The following is a 16349-nucleotide window of genomic DNA, read 5'->3' on the forward strand; positions in this document are numbered from 1 at the left end:
CATGAAAAATGTGAGTGTGTTGCTGCAAAAAAGTTGATTTACATTTAGTTTCAGGATAGGCGTGAATGCATCATTTCAACAAGTTAATTAAAATTTTCTTGCACGATTAGGGAGAGTGGATGCATAGAAAGATGTTTTTTTTATATTTGTTTTAGGTTCCAGAGAGTTGATTCCTGAAAAAAATGTCTTTGTTTTATGAAAAATGTGAGTGTGTTACTGCTAAAAAGTTTATTTAAATTTAGCTTCAGGATAGGCATGATTGCATTATTTCAACTAGTTAATTGAAATTTTCTTGCACGATTAGGGAGAGTGGATGCATAGAAAGATATTTCTTTTATATTTGTTTTAGGTTCCAGAGAGTTGATTCCTGAAAAAAATGTGTTTGTTTTATGAAAAATGTGAGTGTGTTACTGCTAAAAAGTTTATTTAAATTTAGCTTCAGGATAGGCATGATTGCATTATTTCAACTAGTTAATTGAAATTTTCTTGCACGATTAGGGACAGTGGATGCCTAGAAAGATGTTTTTTTAAAATTAGTTTCAGGTTTCAGGGAGTAGATTCCTGAAAAAAATGTGTTTGTTTTATGAAAAATGTGAGTGTTTTACTGCTAAAAAGTTGATTTAAATTACGTTTTTGGATAAGGGTGATTGCAATATTTCAACAAGTTAATTGAAATTTTCTTGCAAGATTAGGGAGAGTGGATGCCTAGAAAGATGTTTTTTTAAAATTAGTTTTAGGTTCCAGAGAGTTGATTCCTGAAAAAAATGTGTTTGTTTCATGAAAAATGTGAGTGTGTTACTGCTAAAAAGTTGATTTAAATTTCGTTTTTGGATAAGGGTGATTGCAATATTTCAACAAGTCAATTGAAATTTTCTTGCAAGATTAGGGACAGTGGATGCCTAGAAAGATGTTTTTTTTAATTAGTTTTAGGTTTCAGAGAGTAGATTCCTGAAAAAAATGTGTTTGTTTTATGAAAAATGTGAGTGTGTTACTGCAAAAAAGTTGATTTAAATATCGTTTTTGGATAAGGGTGATTGCAATATTTCAACAAGTTAATTGAAATTTTCTTGCAAGATTAGGGAGAGTGGATGCCTAGAAAGATGTTTTTTACAAATTCGTTATAGGTTCTAGAGAGTGGAGTCCTGAAAAAAAAATTATTAGTTTCATGAAAAATGTGAGTGTGTTGCTGCAAAAAAGTTGATTTACATTTAGTTTCAGGATAGGCGTGAATGCATCATTTCAACAAGTTAATTAAAATTTTCTTGCACGATTAGGGAGAGTGGATGCATAGAAAGATGTTTTTTTTATATTTGTTTTAGGTTCCAGAGAGTTGATTCCTGAAAAAAATGTCTTTGTTTTATGAAAAATGTGAGTGTGTTACTGCTAAAAAGTTTATTTAAATTTAGCTTCAGGATAGGCATGATTGCATTATTTCAACTAGTTAATTGAAATTTTCTTGCACGATTAGGGAGAGTGGATGCATAGAAAGATATTTCTTTTATATTTGTTTTAGGTTCCAGAGAGTTGATTCCTGAAAAAAATGTGTTTGTTTTATGAAAAATGTGAGTGTGTTACTGCTAAAAAGTTTATTTAAATTTAGCTTCAGGATAGGCATGATTGCATTATTTCAACTAGTTAATTGAAATTTTCTTGCACGATTAGGGACAGTGGATGCCTAGAAAGATGTTTTTTTAAAATTAGTTTCAGGTTTCAGGGAGTAGATTCCTGAAAAAAATGTGTTTGTTTTATGAAAAATGTGAGTGTTTTACTGCTAAAAAGTTGATTTAAATTACGTTTTTGGATAAGGGTGATTGCAATATTTCAACAAGTTAATTGAAATTTTCTTGCAAGATTAGGGAGAGTGGATGCCTAGAAAGATGTTTTTTTAAAATTAGTTTTAGGTTCCAGAGAGTTGATTCCTGAAAAAAATGTGTTTGTTTCATGAAAAATGTGAGTGTGTTACTGCTAAAAAGTTGATTTAAATTTCGTTTTTGGATAAGGGTGATTGCAATATTTCAACAAGTCAATTGAAATTTTCTTGCAAGATTAGGGACAGTGGATGCCTAGAAAGATGTTTTTTTTAATTAGTTTTAGGTTTCAGAGAGTAGATTCCTGAAAAAAATGTGTTTGTTTTATGAAAAATGTGAGTGTGTTACTGCAAAAAAGTTGATTTAAATATCGTTTTTGGATAAGGGTGATTGCAATATTTCAACAAGTTAATTGAAATTTTCTTGCAAGATTAGGGAGAGTGGATGCCTAGAAAGATGTTTTTTACAAATTCGTTATAGGTTCTAGAGAGTGGAGTCCTGAAAAAAAAATTATTAGTTTCATGAAAAATGTGAGTGTGTTGCTGCAAAAAAGTTGATTTACATTTAGTTTCAGGATAGGCGTGAATGCATCATTTCAACAAGTTAATTAAAATTTTCTTGCACGATTAGGGAGAGTGGATGCATAGAAAGATGTTTTTTTTATATTTGTTTTAGGTTCCAGAGAGTTGATTCCTGAAAAAAATGTCTTTGTTTTATGAAAAATGTGAGTGTGTTACTGCTAAAAAGTTTATTTAAATTTAGCTTCAGGATAGGCATGATTGCATTATTTCAACTAGTTAATTGAAATTTTCTTGCACGATTAGGGAGAGTGGATGCATAGAAAGATATTTCTTTTATATTTGTTTTAGGTTCCAGAGAGTTGATTCCTGAAAAAAATGTGTTTGTTTTATGAAAAATGTGAGTGTGTTACTGCTAAAAAGTTTATTTAAATTTAGCTTCAGGATAGGCATGATTGCATTATTTCAACTAGTTAATTGAAATTTTCTTGCACGATTAGGGACAGTGGATGCCTAGAAAGATGTTTTTTTAAAATTAGTTTCAGGTTTCAGGGAGTAGATTCCTGAAAAAAATGTGTTTGTTTTATGAAAAATGTGAGTGTTTTACTGCTAAAAAGTTGATTTAAATTACGTTTTTGGATAAGGGTGATTGCAATATTTCAACAAGTTAATTGAAATTTTCTTGCAAGATTAGGGAGAGTGGATGCCTAGAAAGATGTTTTTTTAAAATTAGTTTTAGGTTCCAGAGAGTTGATTCCTGAAAAAAATGTGTTTGTTTCATGAAAAATGTGAGTGTGTTACTGCTAAAAAGTTGATTTAAATTTCGTTTTTGGATAAGGGTGATTGGAATAGTTCAACAAGTCAATTGAAATTTTCTTGCAAGATTAGGGACAGTGGATGCCTAGAAAGATGTTTTTTTTAATTAGTTTTAGGTTTCAGAGAGTAGATTCCTGAAAAAAATGTGTTTGTTTTATGAAAAATGTGAGTGTGTTACTGCAAAAAAGTTGATTTAAATATCGTTTTTGGATAAGGGTGATTCCAATATTTCAACAAGTTAATTGAAATTTTCTTGCAAGATTAGGGAGAGTGGATGCCTAGAAAGATGTTTTTTACAAATTCGTTATAGGTTCCAGAGAGTGGATTCCTGATAATAAGTTATTTGTTTCATGAAAAATGTGAGTGTGTTACTGCAAACAAGTTGATTTAAATTTAGTTTCAGGATAGGCATGATTGCATTATTTCAACTAGTTAATTGAAATTTTCTTGCACGATTAGGGAGAGTGGATGCATAGAAAGATGTTTTTTTTATATTTGTTTTAGGTTCCAGAGAGTTGATTCCTGAAAAAATGTGTTTGTTTTATGAAAAATGTGAGTGTGTTACAGCTAAAAAGTTGATTTAAATTTCGTTTTTGGATAAGGGTGATTGCAATATTTCAACAAGTCAAGTGAAATTTTCTCGCACGATTAGGGACAGTGGATGCCTAGAAAGATGTTTTTTTTAAATTAGTTTTAGGTTCCAGAGAGTGGATTCCTGAAAAAATTATTGTTTGTTTTATGAAAAATGTGAGTGTGTTACTGCAAACAAGTTGATTTTAATTTAGTTTCAGGATAGGCGTGAATGAATCATTTCAACAAGTCAATTGAAATTTTCTTGCACGATTAGGGACAGTGGATGCATAGAAAGATGTTTTTTTATATTTGTTTTAGGTTCCAGAGAGTTGATTCCTGAAAAAAATGTGTTTGTTTTATGAAAAATGTGAGTGTGTTACTGCTAAAAAGTTTATTTAAATTTAGCTTCAGGATAGGCATGATTGCATTATTTCAACTAGTTAATTGAAATTTTCTTGCACGATTAGGGAGAGTGGATGCATAGAAAGATATTTCTTTTATATTTGTTTTAGGTTCCAGAGAGTTGATTCCTGAAAAAATGTGCTTGTTTTATGAAAAATGTGAGTGTGTTACTGCTAAAAAGTTTATTTAAATTTAGCTTCAGGATAGGCGTGATTGCATTATTTCAACTAGTTAATTGAAATTTTCTTGCACGATTAGGGAGAGTGGATACATAGAAATATTTTTTTTTTATATTTGTTTTAGGTTCTAGAGAGTTGATTCCTGAAAAAAATGTCTTTGTTTTATGAAAAATGTGAGTGTGTTACTGCTTAAAAGTTTATTTAAATTTAGCTTCAGGATAGGCATGATTGCATTATTTCAACTAGTTAATTGAAATTTTCTTGCACGATTAGGGACAGTGGATGCCTAGAAAGATGTTTTTTTAAAATTAGTTTCAGGTTTCAGGGAGTAGATTCCTGAAAAAAATGTGTTTGTTTTATGAAAAATGTGAGTGTTTTACTGCTAAAAAGTTGATTTAAATTACGTTTTTGGATAAGGGTGATTGCAATATTTCAACAAGTTAATTGAAATTTTCTTGCAAGATTAGGGAGAGTGGATGCCTAGAAAGATGTTTTTTTTAAATTAGTTTTAGGTTCCAGAGAGTTGATTCCTGAAAAAAATGTGTTTGTTTCATGAAAAATGTGAGTGTGTTACTGCTAAAAAGTTGATTTAAATTTCGTTTTTGGATAAGGGTGATTGCAATATTTCAACAAGTCAATTGAAATTTTCTTGCAAGATTAGGGACAGTGGATGCCTAGAAAGATGTTTTTTTTAATTAGTTTCAGGTTTCAGAGAGTAGATTCCTGAAAAAAATGTGTTTGTTTTATGAAAAATGTGAGTGTGTTACTGCAAAAAAGTTGATTTAAATATCGTTTTTGGATAAGGGTGATTGCAATATTTCAACAAGTTAATTGAAATTTTCTTGCAAGATTAGGGAGAGTGGATGCCTAGAAAGATGTTTTTTACAAATTCGTTATAGGTTCTAGAGAGTGGAGTCCTGAAAAAAAAATTATTAGTTTCATGAAAAATGTGAGTGTGTTGCTGCAAAAAAGTTGATTTACATTTAGTTTCAGGATAGGCGTGAATGCATCATTTCAACAAGTTAATTAAAATTTTCTTGCACGATTAGGGAGAGTGGATGCATAGAAAGATGTTTTTTTTATATTTGTTTTAGGTTCCAGAGAGTTGATTCCTGAAAAAAATGTGTTTGTTTTATGAAAAATGTGAGTGTGTTACTGCTAAAAAGTTTATTTAAATTTAGCTTCAGGATAGGCGTGATTGCATTATTTCAACTAGTTAATTGAAATTTTGTTGCACGATTAGGGAGAGTGGATACATAGAAATGTGTTTTTTTTATATTTGTTTTAGGTTCCAGAGAGTTGATTCCTGAAAAAAATGTGTTTGTTTCATGAAATATGTGAGTGTGTTACTGCTAAAAAGTTGAATTAAATTTCGTTTTTGGATAAGGGTGATTGCAATATTTCAACAAGTCAATTGAAATTTTCTTGCAAGATTAGGGACAGTGGATGCCTAGAAAGATGTTTTTTTTAATTAGTTTTAGGTTTCAGAGAGTAGATTCCTGAAAAAAATGTGTTTGTTTTATGAAAAATGTGAGTGTGTTACTGCAAAAAAGTTGATTTAAATATCGTTTTTGGATAAGGGTGATTGCAATATTTCAACAAGTTAATTGAAATTTTCTTGCAAGATTAGGGAGAGTGGATGCCTAGAAAGATGTTTTTTACAAATTCGTTATAGGTTCCAGAGAGTGGATTCCTGAAAATAAATTATTTGTTTCATGAAAAATGTGAGTGTGTTACTGCAAACAAGTTGATTTAAATTTAGTTTCAGGATAGGCGTGAATGCATCATTTCAACAAGTTAATTGAAATTTTCTTGCACGATTAGGGAGAGTGGATGCATAGAAAGATGTTTTTTTTATATTTGTTTTAGGTTCCAGAGAGTTGATTCCTGAAAAAAATGTCTTTGTTTTATGAAAAATGTGAGTGTGTTACTGCTAAAAAGTTTATTTAAATTTAGCTTCAGGATAGGCATGATTGCATTATTTCAACTAGTTAATTGAAATTTTCTTGCACGATTAGGGAGAGTGGATGCATAGAAAGATGTTTTTTTTATATTTGTTTTAGGTTCCAGAGAGTTGATTCCTGAAAAAATGTGTTTGTTTTATGAAAAATGTGAGTGTGTTACTGCTAAAAAGTTGATTTAAATTTCGTTTTTGGATAAGGGTGATTGCAATATTTCAACAAGTCAAGTGAAATTTTCCCGCACGATTAGGGACAGTGGATGCCTAGAAAGATGTTTTTTTTTTAATTAGTTTTAGGTTCCAGGGGGTGGATTCCTGAAAAAATTATTGTTTGTTTTATGAAAAATGTGAGTGTGTTACTGCAAACAAGTTGATTTTAATTTAGTTTCAGGATAGGCGTGAATGAATCATTTCAACAAGTCAATTGAAATTTTCTTGCACGATTAGGGAGAGTGGATGCATAGAAAGATATTTTTTTATATTTGTTTTAGGTTCCAGAGAGTTGATTCCTGAAAAAAATGTGTTTGTTTTATGAAAAATGTGAGTGTGTTACTGCTAAAAAGTTTATTTAAATTTAGCTTCAGGATAGGCGTGATTGCATTATTTCAACTAGTTAATTGAAATTTTCTTGCACGATTAGGGAGAGTGGATACATAGAAATATGTTTTTTTAATATTTGTTTTAGGTTCCAGAGAGTTGATTCCTGAAAAAAATGTGTTTGTTTCATGAAATATGTGAGTGTGTTACTGCTAAAAAGTTGATTTAAATTTTGTTTTTGGATAAGGGTGATTGCAATATTTCAACAAGTTAATTGAAATTTTCTTGCAAGATTAGGGAGAGTGGATGCCTAGAAAGATGTTTTTTTTAAATTAGTTTTAGGTTCCAGAGAGTTGATTCCTGAAAAAAATGTGTTTGTTTCATGAAAAATGTGAGTGTGTTACTGCTAAAAAGTTGATTTAAATTTCGTTTTTGGATAAGGGTGATTGCAATATTTCAACAAGTCAATTGAAATTTTCTTGCAAGATTAGGGACAGTGGATGCCTAGAAAGATGTTTTTTTTAATTAGTTTTAGGTTTCAGAGAGTAGATTACTGAAAAAAAAGTGTTTGTTTTATGAAAAATGTGAGTGTGTTACTGCAAAAAAGTTGATTTAAATATCGTTTTTGGATAAGGGTGATTGCAATATTTCAACAAGTTAATTGAAATTTTCTTGCAAGATTAGGGAGAGTGGATGCCTAGAAAGATGTTTTTTACAAATTCGTTATAGGTTCTAGAGAGTGGAGTCCTGAAAAAAAAATTATTTGTTTCATGAAAAATGTGAGTGTGTTACTGCAAAAAAGTTGATTTAAATTTAGTTTCAGGATAGGCGTGAATGCATCATTTCAACAAGTTAATTAAAATTTTCTTGCACGATTAGGGAGAGTGGATGCATAGAAAAATGTTTTTTTTATATTTGTTTTAGGTTCCAGAGAGTTGATTCCTGAAAAAAATGTCTTTGTTTTATGAAAAATGTGAGTGTGTTACTGCTAAAAAGTTTATTTAAATGTAGCTTCAGGATAGGCATGATTGCATTATTTCAACTAGTTAATTGAAATTTTCTTGCACGATTAGGGAGAGTGGATGCATAGAAAGATGTTTTTTTTATATTTGTTTTAGGTTCCAGAGAGTTGATTCCTGAAAAAATGTGTTTGTTTTATGAAAAATGTGAGTGTGTTACTGCTAAAAAGTTGATTTAAATTTCGTTTTTGGATAAGGGTGATTGCAATATTTCAACAAGTCAATTGAAATTTTCTTGCACGATTAGGGACAGTGGATGCCTAGAAAGATTTTTTTTTAAAATTAGTTTTAGGTTTCAGAGAGTAGATTCCTGAAAAAAATGTGTTTGTTTTATGAAAAATGTGAGTGAGTTACTGCTAAAAAGTTGATTTAAATTTCGTTTTTGGATAAGGGTGATTGCAATATTTCAACAAGTCAATTGAAATTTTCTTGCACGATTAGGGACAGTGGATGCCTAGAAAGATGTTTTTTTTAATTAGTTTTAGGTTCCAGAGAGTGGATTCCTGAAAAAATTATTGTTTGTTTTATGAAAAATGTGAGTGTGTTACTGCAAAAAATTTGATTTTAATTTAGTTTCAGGATAGGCGTGAATGCATCATTTCAACTAGTCAATTGAAATTTTCTTGCACGATTAGGGACAGTGGATGCCTAGAAAGATGTTTTTTTAAAATTAGTTTTAGGTTTCAGAGAATAGATTCCTGAAAAAACATGTGTTTGTTTTGTGAAAAATGTGAGTGTGTTACTGATAAAAAATTGATTTAAATTTCGTTTTTGGATAAGGGTGATTGCAATATTTCAACAAGTCAATTGAAATTTTCTTGCACGATTAGGGACAGTGGATGCCTAGAAAGATGTTTTTTACAAATTCGTTATAGGTTCCAGAGAGTGGATTCCTGGAAAAAAAAATTATTTGTTTCATGAAAAATGTGAGTGTGTTACTGCAAAAAAGTTGATTTAAATTTAGTTTCAGGATAGGCGTGATTGCATTATTTCAACTAGTTAATTGAAATTTTGTTGCACGATTAGGGAGAGTGGATGCATAGAAAGATATTTTTTTATATTTGTTTTAGGTTCCAGAGAGTTGATTCCTGAAAAAAATGTGTTTGTTTTATGAAAAATGTGAGTGTGTTACTGCTAAAAAAGTTTATTTAAATTTAGCTTCAGGATAGGCGTGATTGCATTATTTCAACTAGTTAATTGAAATTTTGTTGCACGATTAGGGAGGGTGGATACATAGAAATATGTTTTTTTTTATATTTGTTTTAGGTTCCAGAGAGTTGATTCCTGAAAAAAATGTGTTTGTTTCATGAAATATGTGAGTGTGTTACTGCTAAAAAGTTGATTTAAATTTCGTTTTTGGATAAGGGTGATTGGAATAGTTCAACAAGTCAATTGAAATTTTCTTGCAAGATTAGGGACAGTGGATGCCTAGAAAGATGTTTTTTTTAATTAGTTTTAGGTTTCAGAGAGTAGATTCCTGAAAAAAATGTGTTTGTTTTATGAAAAATGTGAGTGTGTTACTGCAAAAAAGTTGATTTAAATATCGTTTTTGGATAAGGGTGATTCCAATATTTCAACAAGTTAATTGAAATTTTCTTGCAAGATTAGGGAGAGTGGATGCCTAGAAAGATGTTTTTTACAAATTCGTTATAGGTTCCAGAGAGTGGATTCCTGATAATAAGTTATTTGTTTCATGAAAAATGTGAGTGTGTTACTGCAAACAAGTTGATTTAAATTTAGTTTCAGGATAGGCATGATTGCATTATTTCAACTAGTTAATTGAAATTTTCTTGCACGATTAGGGAGAGTGGATGCATAGAAAGATGTTTTTTTTATATTTGTTTTAGGTTCCAGAGAGTTGATTCCTGAAAAAATGTGTTTGTTTTATGAAAAATGTGAGTGTGTTACAGCTAAAAAGTTGATTTAAATTTCGTTTTTGGATAAGGGTGATTGCAATATTTCAACAAGTCAAGTGAAATTTTCTCGCACGATTAGGGACAGTGGATGCCTAGAAAGATGTTTTTTTTAAATTAGTTTTAGGTTCCAGAGAGTGGATTCCTGAAAAAATTATTGTTTGTTTTATGAAAAATGTGAGTGTGTTACTGCAAACAAGTTGATTTTAATTTAGTTTCAGGATAGGCGTGAATGAATCATTTCAACAAGTCAATTGAAATTTTCTTGCACGATTAGGGACAGTGGATGCATAGAAAGATGTTTTTTTATATTTGTTTTAGGTTCCAGAGAGTTGATTCCTGAAAAAAATGTGTTTGTTTTATGAAAAATGTGAGTGTGTTACTGCTAAAAAGTTTATTTAAATTTAGCTTCAGGATAGGCATGATTGCATTATTTCAACTAGTTAATTGAAATTTTCTTGCACGATTAGGGAGAGTGGATGCATAGAAAGATATTTCTTTTATATTTGTTTTAGGTTCCAGAGAGTTGATTCCTGAAAAAATGTGCTTGTTTTATGAAAAATGTGAGTGTGTTACTGCTAAAAAGTTTATTTAAATTTAGCTTCAGGATAGGCGTGATTGCATTATTTCAACTAGTTAATTGAAATTTTCTTGCACGATTAGGGAGAGTGGATACATAGAAATATTTTTTTTTTATATTTGTTTTAGGTTCTAGAGAGTTGATTCCTGAAAAAAATGTCTTTGTTTTATGAAAAATGTGAGTGTGTTACTGCTTAAAAGTTTATTTAAATTTAGCTTCAGGATAGGCATGATTGCATTATTTCAACTAGTTAATTGAAATTTTCTTGCACGATTAGGGACAGTGGATGCCTAGAAAGATGTTTTTTTAAAATTAGTTTCAGGTTTCAGGGAGTAGATTCCTGAAAAAAATGTGTTTGTTTTATGAAAAATGTGAGTGTTTTACTGCTAAAAAGTTGATTTAAATTACGTTTTTGGATAAGGGTGATTGCAATATTTCAACAAGTTAATTGAAATTTTCTTGCAAGATTAGGGAGAGTGGATGCCTAGAAAGATGTTTTTTTTAAATTAGTTTTAGGTTCCAGAGAGTTGATTCCTGAAAAAAATGTGTTTGTTTCATGAAAAATGTGAGTGTGTTACTGCTAAAAAGTTGATTTAAATTTCGTTTTTGGATAAGGGTGATTGCAATATTTCAACAAGTCAATTGAAATTTTCTTGCAAGATTAGGGACAGTGGATGCCTAGAAAGATGTTTTTTTTAATTAGTTTCAGGTTTCAGAGAGTAGATTCCTGAAAAAAATGTGTTTGTTTTATGAAAAATGTGAGTGTGTTACTGCAAAAAAGTTGATTTAAATATCGTTTTTGGATAAGGGTGATTGCAATATTTCAACAAGTTAATTGAAATTTTCTTGCAAGATTAGGGAGAGTGGATGCCTAGAAAGATGTTTTTTACAAATTCGTTATAGGTTCTAGAGAGTGGAGTCCTGAAAAAAAAATTATTAGTTTCATGAAAAATGTGAGTGTGTTGCTGCAAAAAAGTTGATTTACATTTAGTTTCAGGATAGGCGTGAATGCATCATTTCAACAAGTTAATTAAAATTTTCTTGCACGATTAGGGAGAGTGGATGCATAGAAAGATGTTTTTTTTTATATTTGTTTTAGGTTCCAGAGAGTTGATTCCTGAAAAAAATGTCTTTGTTTTATGAAAAATGTGAGTGTGTTACTGCTAAAAAGTTTATTTAAATTTAGCTTCAGGATAGGCATGATTGCATTATTTCAACTAGTTAATTGAAATTTTCTTGCACGATTAGGGAGAGTGGATGCATAGAAAGATATTTCTTTTATATTTGTTTTAGGTTCCAGAGAGTTGATTCCTGAAAAAAATGTGTTTGTTTTATGAAAAATGTGAGTGTGTTACTGCTAAAAAGTTTATTTAAATTTAGCTTCAGGATAGGCGTGATTGCATTATTTCAACTAGTTAATTGAAATTTTCTTGCACGATTAGGGAGAGTGGATACATAGAAATATTTTTTTTTTATATTTGTTTTAGGTTCCAGAGAGTTGATTCCTGAAAAAAATGTCTTTGTTTTATGAAAAATGTGAGGGTGTTACTGCTTAAAAGTTTATTTAAATTTAGCTTCAGGATAGGCATGATTGGATTATTTCAACTAGTTAATTGAAATTTTCTTGCACGATTAGGGACAGTGGATGCCTAGAAAGATGTTTTTTTAAAATTAGTTTCAGGTTTCAGGGAGTAGATTCCTGAAAAAAATGTGTTTGTTTTATGAAAAATGTGAGTGTTTTACTGCTAAAAAGTTGATTTAAATTACGTTTTTGGATAAGGGTGATTGCAATATTTCAACAAGTTAATTGAAATTTTCTTGCAAGATTAGGGAGAGTGGATGCCTAGAAAGATGTTTTTTTTAAATTAGTTTTAGGTTCCAGAGAGTTGATTCCTGAAAAAAATGTGTTTGTTTCATGAAAAATGTGAGTGTGTTACTGCTAAAAAGTTGATTTAAATTTCGTTTTTGGATAAGGGTGATTGCAATATTTCAACAAGTCAATTGAAATTTTCTTGCAAGATTAGGGACAGTGGATGCCTAGAAAGATGTTTTTTTTTAATTAGTTTTAGGTTTCAGAGAGTAGATTCCTGAAAAAAATGTGTTTGTTTTATGAAAAATGTGAGTGTGTTACTGCAAAAAAGTTGATTTAAATATCGTTTTTGGATAAGGGTGATTGCAATATTTCAACAAGTTAATTGAAATTTTCTTGCAAGATTAGGGAGAGTGGATGCCTAGAAAGATGTTTTTTACAAATTCGTTATAGGTTCTAGAGAGTGGAGTCCTGAAAAAAAAATTATTTAATTTCATGAAAAATGTGAGTGTGTTACTGCAAAAAAGTTGATTTAAATTTAGTTTCAGGATAGGCGTGAATGCATCATTTCAACAAGTTAATTAAAATTTTCTTGCACGATTAGGGAGAGTGGATGCATAGAAAGATGTTTTTTTTTATATTTGTTTTAGGTTCCAGAGAGTTGATTCCTGAAAAAAATGTCTTTGTTTTATGAAAAATGTGAGTGTGTTACTGCTAAAAAGTTTATTTAAATTTAGCTTCAGGATAGGCATGATTGCATTATTTCAACTAGTTAATTGAAATTTTCTTGCACGATTAGGGAGAGTGGATGCATAGAAAGATGTTTTTTTTATATTTGTTTTAGGTTCCAGAGAGTTGATTCCTGAAAAAATGTGTTTGTTTTATGAAAAATGTGAGTGTGTTACTGCTAAAAAGTTGATTTAAATTTCGTTTTTGAATAAGGGTGATTGCAATATTTCAACAAGTCAATTGAAATTTTCTTGCACGATTAGGGACAGTGGATGCCTAGAAAGATGTTTTTTTAAAATTAGTTTTAGGTTTCAGAGAGTAGATTCCTGAAAAAAATGTGTTTGTTTTATGAAAAATGTGAGTGGGTTACTGCTAAAAAGTTGATTTAACTTTCGTTTTTGGATAAGGGTGATTGCAATATTTCAACAAGTCAATTGAAATTTTCTTGCACGATTAGGGACAGTGGATGCCTAGAAAGATGTTTTTTTTAATTAGTTTTAGGTTCCAGAGAGTGGATTCCTGAAAAAATTATTGTTTGTTTTATGAAAAATGTGAGTGTGTTACTGCAAAAAATTTGATTTTAATTTAGTTTCAGGATAGGCGTGAATGCATCATTTCAACAAGTCAATTGAAATTTTCTTGCACGATTAGGGACAGTGGATGCCTAGAAAGATGTTTTTTTAAAATTAGTTTTAGGTTTCAGAGAATAGATTCCTGAAAAAACATGTGTTTGTTTTGTGAAAAATGTGAGTGTGTTACTGCTAAAAAGTTGATTTAAATTTCGTTTTTGGATAAGGGTGATTGCAATATTTCAACAAGTCAATTGAAATTTTCTTGCACGATTAGGGACAGTGGATGCCTAGAAAGATGTTTTTTACAAATTCGTTATAGGTTCCAGAGAGTGGATTCCTGGAAAAAAAAATTATTTGTTTCATGAAAAATGTGAGTGTGTTACTGCAAAAAATTTGATTTTAATTTAGTTTCAGGATAGGTGTGAATGCATCATTTCAACAAATTAATTGAAATTTTCTTGCACGATTAGGGAGAGTGGATGCATAGAAAGATATTTTTTTATATTTGTTTTAGGTTCCAGAGAGTTGATTCCTGAAAAAAATGTGTTTGTTTTATGAAAAATGTGAGTGTGTTACTGCTAAAAAGTTTATTTAAATTTAGCTTCAGGATAGGCGTGATTGCATTATTTCAACTAGTTAATTGAAATTTTGTTGCACGATTAGGGAGAGTGGATACATAGAAATGTGTTTTTTTTATATTTGTTTTAGGTTCCAGAGAGTTGATTCCTGAAAAAAATGTGTTTGTTTCATGAAATATGTGAGTGTGTTACTGCTAAAAAGTTGATTTAAATTTCGTTTTTGGATAAGGGTGATTGCAATATTTCAACAAGTCAATTGAAATTTTCTTGCAAGATTAGGGACAGTGGATGCCTAGAAAGATGTTTTTTTTAATTAGTTTTAGGTTTCAGAGAGTAGATTCCTGAAAAAAATGTGTTTGTTTTATGAAAAATGTGAGTGTGTTACTGCAAAAAAGTTGATTTAAATATCGTTTTTGGATAAGGGTGATTGCAATATTTCAACAAGTTAATTGAAATTTTCTTGCAAGATTAGGGAGAGTGGATGCCTAGAAAGATGTTTTTTACAAATTCGTTATAGGTTCCAGAGAGTGGATTCCTGAAAATAAATTATTTGTTTCATGAAAAATGTGAGTGTGTTACTGCAAACAAGTTGATTTAAATTTAGTTTCAGGATAGGCGTGAATGCATCATTTCAACAAGTTAATTGAAATTTTCTTGCACGATTAGGGAGAGTGGATGCATAGAAAGATGTTTTTTTTATATTTGTTTTAGGTTCCAGAGAGTTGATTCCTGAAAAAAATGTCTTTGTTTTATGAAAAATGTGAGTGTGTTACTGCTAAAAAGTTTATTTAAATTTAGCTTCAGGATAGGCATGATTGCATTATTTCAACTAGTTAATTGAAATTTTCTTGCACGATTAGGGAGAGTGGATGCATAGAAAGATGTTTTTTTTATATTTGTTTTAGGTTCCAGAGAGTTGATTCCTGAAAAAATGTGTTTGTTTTATGAAAAATGTGAGTGTGTTACTGCTAAAAAGTTGATTTAAATTTCGTTTTTGGATAAGGGTGATTGCAATATTTCAACAAGTCAAGTGAAATTTTCCCGCACGATTAGGGACAGTGGATGCCTAGAAAGATGTTTTTTTTTTAATTAGTTTTAGGTTCCAGGGGGTGGATTCCTGAAAAAATTATTGTTTGTTTTATGAAAAATGTGAGTGTGTTACTGCAAACAAGTTGATTTTAATTTAGTTTCAGGATAGGCGTGAATGAATCATTTCAACAAGTCAATTGAAATTTTCTTGCACGATTAGGGAGAGTGGATGCATAGAAAGATATTTTTTTATATTTGTTTTAGGTTCCAGAGAGTTGATTCCTGAAAAAAATGTGTTTGTTTTATGAAAAATGTGAGTGTGTTACTGCTAAAAAGTTTATTTAAATTTAGCTTCAGGATAGGCGTGATTGCATTATTTCAACTAGTTAATTGAAATTTTCTTGCACGATTAGGGAGAGTGGATACATAGAAATGTGTTTTTTTTATATTTGTTTTAGGTTCCAGAGAGTTGATTCCTGAAAAAAATGTGTTTGTTTCATGAAATATGTGAGTGTGTTACTGCTAAAAAGTTGATTTAAATTTTGTTTTTGGATAAGGGTGATTGCAATATTTCAACAAGTCAATTGAAATTTTCTTGCAAGATTAGGGACAGTGGATGCCTAGAAAGATGTTTTTTTTAATTAGTTTTAGGTTTCAGAGAGTAGATTCCTGAAAAAAATGTGTTTGTTTTATGAAAAATGTGAGTGTGTTACTGCAAAAAAGTTGATTTAAATATCGTTTTTGGATAAGGGTGATTGCAATATTTCAACAAGTTAATTGAAATTTTCTTGCAAGATTAGGGAGAGTGGATGCCTAGAAAGAGCTTTTTTATAAATTCGTTATAGGTTCCAGAGAGTGGATTCCTGAAAATAAATTATTTGTTTCATGAAAAATGTGAGTGTGTTACTGCAAACAAGTTGATTTAAATTTAGTTTCAGGATAGGCGTGAATGCATCATTTCAACAAGTTAATTGAAATTTTCTTTCACGATTAGGGAGAGTGGATGCATAGAAAGATGTTTTTTTTATATTTGTTTTAGGTTCCAGAGAGTTGATTCCTGAAAAAAATGTCTTTGTTTTATGAAAAATGTGAGTGTGTTACTGCTTAAAAGTTTATTTAAATTTAGCTTCAGGATAGGCATGATTGCATTATTTCAACTAGTTAATTGAAATTTTCTTTCACGATTAGGGAGAGTGGATGCATAGAAAGATATTTCTTTTATATTTGTTTTAGGTTCCAGAGAGTTGATTCCTGAAAAAAATGTGTTTGTTTTATGAAAAATGTGAGTGTGTTACTGCTAAAAAGTTTATTTAAATTTAGCTTCAG

This window comes from Lissotriton vulgaris, chromosome 2_2, assembly GCF_964263255.1.
Source record: "Lissotriton vulgaris chromosome 2_2, aLisVul1.2, whole genome shotgun sequence".
NCBI classification, from domain to species: Eukaryota; Metazoa; Chordata; class Amphibia; order Caudata; family Salamandridae; genus Lissotriton; species Lissotriton vulgaris.